General features: G+C 41.9%; 1 long non-coding RNA gene across 1 annotated transcript in view; it reads left to right on the forward strand.

Annotated features, from left to right (window-relative positions):
* The first annotated feature begins 5315 nt into the window (after positions 1 to 5315).
* Positions 5316 to 9774, forward strand: part of LOC109308724 — a 10818-nt gene continuing 6359 nt past the window's right edge. Inside the window, exons 1-2 of the long non-coding RNA XR_002100700.1 lie at positions 5316 to 5394; positions 8413 to 8417. This is a non-coding gene — a long non-coding RNA (uncharacterized LOC109308724). The remainder of the gene's footprint in view (positions 5395 to 8412; positions 8418 to 9774) is intronic.

Here is a 9774-nt window from a genome sequence, read left to right on the forward strand (position 1 = left end):
TTTCCTAATTAATACCAAACAACTTTGCTTGAAAGCCATCAGGGATATTACAGACACAGATTCAAGACATATCACTCATAAACAAACACTAACTGCCTGATTCCAGAAACAGCATATAGGTAAAATCCAACAATAGTGGTACACAGTCTCAAAGAGCTGCATTCAATATGATATACATTTAATTATTGCATTTCCATCGTATTCACAGGCTGTCAGCTGTCAGGTTTCACTGGTAAATATGTTGACACAAATACCAAAAAAGCAACGCAATTCCATATGTTAATGTAGTTTGTTGCTATTAAAACAATCTAAACACAAACAAAAAATAAAATATGACTAAGATTAAATATGGAAGTGTGAGTCAATTTGTTTCACACTCAGTTTTATAAGAGGTTTATCAGAAATGTAAGATTATTCTAAAATTATGCAGCTTGATGCTCCTTACGATAACTGATGATCAAGGCCATTGCTTGTAGTTCTCAAACAGTAAAAAAATATATCATTTCGGTGGGATTTTCACCCCCCCCCCAGCCTTTTGACCAAGGTGAATTTCTCCTGTGTTGAATTTGCACAGGGCAAAAGGAGTTGACTGCCTCCAAAGGACAAGTTCCAATATAAAAATGACAAAAGAAACAATAAGGCAGCTTTGGTTTCAGGTTAGTCTAACAAAGAAAAGATTGAATCTAGAATAGCAGACTACTCTAAATTAGACCAAGGATTTTTCTTCCATATCTGGACAGAAAAAAACAAACAAATAAATGAAAAACCTTATCTTTGTGCAAAAATTAGAATTGCATTGACCTGAACAGTGTAGTTTAAAGTGCACACAGTGTGCTTATCATTATCTATAATTATTTTTGACGTCACATAACTGAAACTTTTCTACAGCTTTTTGCACAGGGCCAAATATTACAAGCTAGTGTATAAATAAATTAGGACTGCTCATCATTTCTGTGATACGTGTTAAAAGAAAAATAGAGAAGGGGTACTTGCCAGTTGCCTTACATAACTAAGATTTACAAAATGTTGTTAATGAGACCCAGTATGTCTGTAGCACTTGTCAAATTAATGTGAAGTTTCCAACTGATTATATTTTAACTATTATAGTAAATAAAAAATAATATCACAAATGACAAACCTAATGTATTTGTTAGCTTTGGTGAATAAGAAGGAAAAAGCCACTTAAAGGACAGGATTTTGTTTCACATAAGGAAATGTATCTTTAAAGTTACATAACAACTTAAAAAAGCCAGAGAAAAGTCACCCACTTAGAATAGCTAAAGATGTAGATCCAGTTATGACAGATAGAACACCTCTTTTGAGTAGACAAAGCACCTAACCAAATTATGAAAGTTAAGCATGTGAGTAGTCTCATTGAGATAACCAGACTATATAAGCTTAGTTATGCATGTGCTTATGTGTAAAAGCATGCATTTTTTGAACTGAGACCAAAGCTATCAAATGTATTCACTATCTATAAGAAATATAACCCCAATCATATGTACAGAATATATTCCCATTAATTTAATGAGATTTATTATTTTGATTCTTCTTTAAAAATAAAATAGGTTTGGTCTGGATCATAGTCTAGCCTAGCCATATGTTATGGTTCAGATTTTCAAAGTAGTTCCTTGAGCAACTCACCCGTACTCGGGGGGTAAACACCCTAAACCTTCACAGAAGGCCCATTTTTGAAGACATGAATGGTGCATTGGCCTACTAGTGAACCTCTACATTGGGGTAACATTCAGTGTTCCATTTAGTGTACAACTTGCCATTGAAGAAATGAGCAATAGTCATTCTAAATCCTACTTCCTATCTCCAACAGTAGTGATGCTTTCAGAGCCCTGATATCATGCAAGAGGCCAGGATGGCCTCTAGCTAACCTGTGCATATTAGAGCAGTCCTTAGTTAAAACTACGTAAAAATCTTTTAATCCACCTATTTTTTGTTCTGAGCTCCTTGGCCACAGTTCAAGATCTGAGCTGATATAAATGAAGGTGTCCTCCATTATTGATATCTATAATTTATATCACATAGCTTTTATAAAGGGAGTCAAGTTTTTACTGAATGATTTTTTTATAGTAAGGTGATGAGACAGAAGTTTTTATAGTCAGCATAAATGTCAAAACATTGCTGAGTAAGTGAACTGGCTATTTTCAACAAAATTAGATTTTTCTTAAGAGTTCCATGTTCTCAGATTTGATGTAAAATTTATAATAGTATAAAATAAGGTTTTGAAAACTTCAGGTTGATTAGCAGGGGCATCAGTTTTTGTATTCCTCGTTATCACAAGGTATCAGTTGGAACTGTACAGAGAAATCTGAAGAATGTCTTTTGGCATCCACAGCTGAATTTTTATCCTATCAGGATTCATGTACGTGCACCTAAGAACATGGTTTGATGTAATGCTAGTAATATGAAATATAAAGGGCTTGATTTGGAAAAAATGGTTTCTGAATAGTGCTTTCAGTTTTGTGCCCAGAAATAATTATAGACAGATATTAGCATAGCACTTAGATGTCTGTTTACAGCCTCAGATTGTGAGATATTGCCAAATGAAGCAGCAAATCCCAGCACAGCTGATTTGCTTCAATGGGTGAAACAAATGTTGCCCATTGTCCCACAGGGTCAGGCCTCTGCCACTTCTGGGGCATCAGGGGCATGATTCTGCAGGACAACATTTGAGGCACACCTCTGTAAGCAGGGGAGCTCAGGGTTCCCCACTTGCAGAAGTGTTCCCAGGGATTCCAATTTTGGGCACACCTCTGCAAATGGGAGAACCTAGGTACATGCTCCTGGGACTCTGGGGGTCCAATTCTGTGCACCCTATAAGAGAATTCCTGTGGTGCACAGGATTGGGCCCCTGAAGCCCCAGGAGTGCCTGGCTGGGGTGGCTGGAAAGTGCATGCAACTCTACGCTGCCCATGCTGTCCTGCCTTAAAATAAACAGATGTCCACTGCAAAATATTGGCAAAAAACTCCCTTTTGTCACAACCACAACTTTGGATAATTGTGGTAGGACAAAGGGTTTGGATGGCTCTTTGTTTTCACTTTGTGCTGTCATAAAAATGTTTATGGTGGCACAAAGGCAATATCTGTTTGCAGCCTGACAGTCAGAGTGGTAGTTCTATTTGCAGATCGGATCACTTTGTGTCTGAGAAATGTTGGGGTTTTATGTTATACTTCTTTCACAATTACTTTAAGATGCCAAAAAAAAAAAAAAGAAGAAAGATTAGGCCAGCCCAATATCACAGATTTCCACCTGTATTACTGCCTTGGACAAAGATTTGATCCATGACAAATATAGCTGCATCAGAAGAAGCCCCAAATGTTAGACACGGTTGTATGTATAAAACAGTATACCAAACGGTATAGTCTGTTTTGTTGCCAGAGGGGTGATATTATCACTATAACTGTGTCCACACCAGGAGTGTTTTGATGGTAAGGTGTAGTATAATTCATATACCAGCCAAGCACTGTTGGTATAGATATAGTCTGAAATGAGGTGCTTTTTTAAAATTTCGAACACAATACAGTGCACAAAAAAATAGATGTCATAATAATCACGGACGAATGGGCCAGCTCTCATGGGGCAGTTCATGCTCTTTTGTTCACAAGGATACTCTCCATAATATCAGAGAAGCTCTCCTTTAGGCTGGGGAGTAGGTCTTGATTCTACAGAGTTCTGCAACCGAGGGGTGGGAGGGTGAGGGTGAGGGAAGCAACTGGGTCACCAACCCTGTGCACTTGGTGGGGAGAAGGGGCACAAAAATAGCAGCTTTTGTGCGGCTAGCCACCACCTACAGCTTGCTGCAGCTGCTGTTGCTACATCTGTGGTTCAGTGTCTAAATGAGACGTACAAATGAGTGGATGCCAGTTTGATTGTGAATTTTTTCCCCAAAGAAATGATAAGCAGGATTAGTGAAGAGATCAGCTCAGTGGGCCTAAGTTTTTTTTACTAGTTAAGCATGATAAAATCTTTGTTTTTGGGGAATGGGCCAGTGAGTCATTCTTTGTGTTTAGGGTTCTGTCCATGGTCTCATTTTGCCCTGGTATACTGAGTCTGTATTTGGAGAGCAAATACCAAGATAAAGAGATAAAATTGTCCTGAATTTTTTTCTTCTGATTATTACTTGATGCTCATTGATGCACACTTCAAAGTTCTGTTTTTCATGCCAACATACATCTTACCCAAGAGACATCTGATCAGGTAAACAAGCATCATTGTTGAACGTAATTAGGATGAAATATACCAAAATCTGCATGTTGGAATACATTGTTCATGGCATCCCACACTAACACCATCAACTTGTATTTGAAAAACAAAAATTGAATAATATGATACTCTCAATTGAGAACAATTGGTGTAGCTATATTTTAGAACTCAGGGTACCCCTGCTCTTTAATATATAAACCATTCTATTGAATGTTGAATTTTATAAAGAAAACTAATTCAGGGGAGGGAACACTGTTTTGATTAACCTTCTGATGTATGTTGTTGTTTTTCTGCAACAAAGAGATGCATTTAACAACTGTGTAGCATTCACTTCAGGATGATTTAATAACAATTTTGTGAAATCTTTCTGCATCTCAATTAGGGAGACAGCGTTCAGGAAGTAAAGACAATGTAAAGAGTGCTTTAACTGTAATAGAATGGATTTTGATTCTTATACAGCTATTATGAAATGTAAACATTCATCCAGGAATATGTGAAAATACCAGTTGCTGAAATAAAAACTGCATGTTCAATAGAGGCTCTGACACTTTAATTAGCTGCTGAAGCATACACAGATCTAATATCTGTATTAAAACATAACAAGGGAGGGAAAGCGAGCTGTCCTATCTTTTGAAAAAGATCTTAATGTAGGACAAGATAGTATTTTTTCACTCTTTTTTTTAGCAGCAGGCCAGGAAAGGAATTATTCACAGGGTAAAATCCTACTTCCCCTGAAGACAAAGTGGGGTTTGTCTTTGCCTTTAGGGAGCGAGGGTTTTTAACTGCAGATCCAGTTCCCTTTGGTCTCTCTCTTGTTCTTCATGGGGAAAATACTCTGTTATTTTATCCTGATAGCATATTATGTCCCTTCCTGCTGCGTTTTTGCATTATTGGTATTTAGTCCTCTGATCAATGTGATAAAGGCAGATCAGTCATAAAGTTGCCTTAATAAACCTTGTGCCGTTCTCATGTGAGGGTACAACACAGCCCTTTATCAATATAATGCATGTACAAGGAAATGCACTTAGGCAAATAAAAAGCATATGGATCATAGCTATAGCTCCTAAATGTGTTCTATATCATGTAGTTGCTTCGTGTAACAGGTCGCCCTCCCCAGCGCTATCTTCCCTGGTAATCCGCGCTTTGTGTGGGGCGCCCTTGGAGACTTCTTGGGAGTCCTTATGTCCCGCCCTATACTCACCTGCCACATCTTGATGGAAATTATGATGATGTTCTTGCAAGTGGGAGACTGCCTATTGCATTGTGTATGTTGGGGCCTTTCACCTACGCGTGGGCCTGATCTGTTTTTGTCTAGCTAGGCCTCCCTGTCTAAACCCACTAAACAGGGTTTGACTCAGAGGCTTTAGCCTTTTCCGGTGTCTAAAGGCTAATGGCCCCCTTTCCTGCTCCAATCTGGAGCCCAGCCCCCACTGACCCAGAGGTCCGGGCACTGGTCGTAAGTTCAAAATTGGGGGATGACCCCAAACTCGCACCCTCTCAGTCCAGAAAACAAAAAACAAAATAAAATTGCACCCCAGGTACACCAGACCTCCCTCGCCTTTTTAAGATCGCGCCTTCAGGCACTGGGGTCTGCCCCCCAAAAGCCATGCCCTCACTGGCATCGGGGTCCCCACTCTGTAGGGGTCCCCAAGATGAGGCCTTCGCCTTCCAAATTGAATCAAAGAACATTTTAATCTCTCTGAATTGATTTGGAACCCTCTGAATCGATTCAGAGAGATTTGGATAGATTCAGTGATTTAAACGTAGATACAGCTTTAAATGTTTTTTCTACATACCTCTAGGTAGCAAGGGCTCTGAATGCTGTGGTGTGGGGCCAGATGTAGTGTCCCACAGCAGCGTACACAGCAGAAGACCTGGAAGTGGACCAGAAGCAATTCCTGTCCACTTCCTGGTCCACCAGGGAGCAGGTTGGGGGGGCCCACACCCCCCTAGCTCAGCAACTGGTGCCTCCTGGGTCTGGGGGGAGCCACCTGGGTTCCCCCTGCAGCTGATCACTGAGCTGGGGGGCCCAGTGAAGCCCCCCAGTGTGCTCCCCAGTAGACACAGAAGTGGACCGGAAGTAGTTCTGGTCCGCTTCTGAGTTCACTGTCAAGCATGCTAGAGAACCCACTGTGGGATGCTCCATGCACCCCAGCACTGCAGCAATCATGAGCTGTAATGCTACCTCAAGGTATGTAGAAAAAAACTTTTAAATCTATGCATGTGTCCAAATCACTGATTTGCCAAATCAACATTGAATCTTCAGATTTGGATTCAGCTGAATTGAATCAGAGACAATGCTCCGAATCAACATATCGAATCACTGTCCCCGATTTGGGCCGAATCCAAATGCAAATTGAATAGGGCCTGTTTCACACAGCCCTACTGGGGTCCATATTTCATAGGACATAGGGAGGTTTGCAAGGGACATGTCACAGGACCTAGCACAATTCATATTCTAGACTGTGCTCTGCCCTTACGCATTATGTATGGACAAGGTTGTACTGAGGATTTCCCCCCCAAATCCTCTGGAAACATAAGGGTGTAAAAGTGGTGTAAAGCAATTTGGAACTCCTCTCACCTTAGGCTGTGCCTTTGTGTGGTCAGTCTCCAAGAGGTATAGTGAACAATTGCACCCCTTTGCTCAAGAAAGTAGTTTCTCACATAGCTGGATGGATTTCCTTCCCATACTCCTTATGGCATTCACTTGCTTGTCCTTTGCAACTACTTCTGTAGCTTAACACTTTTAAATCCACATTAAGGTCTCTACAGAAAAGAGTTTGGTATTCAAGGATACTGATCACCTGCAGTGCCCAGTGGTTATTCTGTTAGCTACAAATGTTGATAAAACCATTTGAAACACCTCCAGTAACATAGTTTCATAGTAGCTATGTTCAAGAGGGACCTGATCAGATCATCTAGCCTGACCCCCTGCCACAGGCAGGAATGAATGCTGGGTTCACAAGACCCCAGACAGTTGATCATTTAACCTCTTTTTGAATTTGCCCAAGGTAGGGGCGAGGACCTCTTCTCTAGGAAGTTGGTTCCAGATTCTGGCCACCCTAACTGTAAAATATTGCCTTCTGATCTCTAACCTAAACCTGTTCTCCCTCAGCTTATTACCATTGTTCCTTATCACCCCAGGTGGTACTGCAGAGAATAGGGCTCTTCCTGTTTGCTGATGATCTCCCCTGATGAGTTTGTAGGCAGTCACCATGTCCCCCTCAGCCTCCTCTTACTGAGGCTGAATAGGTTCAGGTCCCTCAGTCTCTCCTCATAGGGCCTGTCCTGCTGCCCTCTCACCAAATGGGTGGCCCTCCTCTGAACTCTCTCCAGGCCGTCCATATCCCTCTTGAAGTGCAGTGCCCAGTACTAGATGCAGTACTCCAATTGCGGCCTGGCCAATGTCACACAGAGAGAGAGTATCACCTCTCTGGACCGGCTTGAAATGCATCTTTGGATGCATGACAAGGTATGGCTGGCCTTGTTGGCTGCCGTCTGGCATTGGTGGCTCATGTTCATCTTGGAGTCAGTAATGACTTCAAGATCCCTTTCCGCCTCTGTGCTTTCAAGAGGGAAACTCCCCAGCCTATATGTATGCTGTGGATTCCTTCTCCCAAGGTGTAGCACCCTGCATTTGTCTACATTGAACCCCATCCTATTCTCATCTGCCCACTTTTGTAGTCTGTCTAAATCTAGTTGCAGCTTCTCTCTCCCTTCAAGTGTGTCCACCTCGCCCCACATCTTAGTGTCATCAGCAAACTTGGACAACGTGCTTTCAACCCCCTTGTCTAAGTCACTGATGACGATGTTAAACAGTGTGGGCCTGAGGACCGAGCCCTGGGGGACCCCACTGCTCACATCTCACCAGGTTGAGTACGACCCATCCACCACTACTCTCTGGGTGCGCCCCATCAACCAATTTTTTACCCGTCCAACTGTGTAGGCATCAATGCCACAGTCACCTCATTTATTGATGACAATGGGGTGAGAGACAGTGTCAAAGGCCTTCTTAAAGTCTAGAAAGTCTACATCCATGGCGACACCATCATCCAAGGATTTAGTTACTTGATCTAACCTTTCTAGATTGTATCTTCATTGGCATCATGACTTCAGAACATCCTTACTGCTGCAGTTCCAGGCTTGGAGTATGTGGTGCAAGAGTGGGTAGATGGGCTTACTTAAGGTGACAGCCTCTGTAGGAGTTCTGGTTAAACTATGCTGTAGTTATGCTAAACTATAGGTAAGCTAGGCACCAAAAAGGAGCTAGGGAAGAACAGGCCTTGCTTATCACTGAATGACCTGATGAGAAAGGCAGTAAATAAAATGGTGATTTAAAGAAGGGAATAGCAAAAAGTAGTAGCTGAACAACTTGAGAAGTAAAGACTAAGGACTTGCTATTGAAGTAGAAGAGAGAACAATGTGAGCTGCAGGTGCCCAAATTTGGCAGGAAGGAAAGTAGAAGTAGATATCTCGACAGAAATAGATAAGAAGTGGAGGGGAACAACTTGAGCATAGGGACAGGGACTATAGGACTTGCTTTTTGTAGTGACGTTGGGGAGTGTGACTGCACGTTATAACTTCCTACCATTGTCCTGGGCAATTTTGCTGAGCTAGAGGGATACTAGATCAGTTAGTATACTGTCTTAAGGGACAATAAACCTCTGAGCTTTCACCACCAAACATGAATTTGAGTAATTTTTTTTTCTGTTTTGCACCCATGCTCTAGGAGGCTATTTTCAGGCAATGGTCTCATAGAGCACACAGATCCAGGCAGCCTGAAAACCAAGAATAGCAGCAGGCAAGAGCGTACCCAAACACCTCCTATGCCTCAGAACAATGGCTTTAAGAGCCTGAGAGAGGAATATCTATTGATTCTTTGAAAATGAATTACTGACTTCCGCATTTGAGCAGTAACACCTTGCTATGTCACCGAGTCTTTGTTTCAATTTCTATATATTCCATGCCAGATCAGACTATGGACAAAGTAGATGAAGTAAATGAGGAATCTGAAGTTCAGGAAAAGTGAGACATGAAAATAATTGTGATCCAAAAACTTCTTCTGGAACTTTTGGTAGTAAATTGCCAGGTTCTATAAACACTAAAGATAAGTTGTACCACTATGGATCAAATAAAGTGATGTGTACCTTGACCAAGAAACACCCCTAAAGGCAAATCTTTTATGGTGTTTGCATTCTCATAACTTCTGAAAAGTGATGCTTTTTACTTTTGTAAGACACGTGGGGCGTGTCCAGATGAACTCATGTGTGCCTCATATTTGCAACTCAAAAAATACCCTGGGGGAAAAAAGCAGGGCTTGAGTCCTCCACAGAGACATTCTAGTAGCAAGCCAGAGAATCTCTACAGCTGGCTGTTATGCTGGTGCTGAAGCATGCTGCTTGCCCATGCAGGGCTAACAGTGGTGCAGGCTGCAGGGGGCACCACTGTAGGGACCTGGCCCCGGGCTCCATTCAAGGTAAGTAGGGGGTGGGGCAGGGACTACTGAGGGTGTGGGGGACCCTGGGAGGGCAGCTTGGGAGGGGTGGGTTCCCTGG

Source organism: Crocodylus porosus, unplaced genomic scaffold (genome assembly GCF_001723895.1).
Source record: "Crocodylus porosus isolate Cpor-Errol unplaced genomic scaffold, CroPor_comp1, whole genome shotgun sequence".
NCBI lineage: Eukaryota > Metazoa > Chordata > Crocodylia > Crocodylidae > Crocodylus > Crocodylus porosus.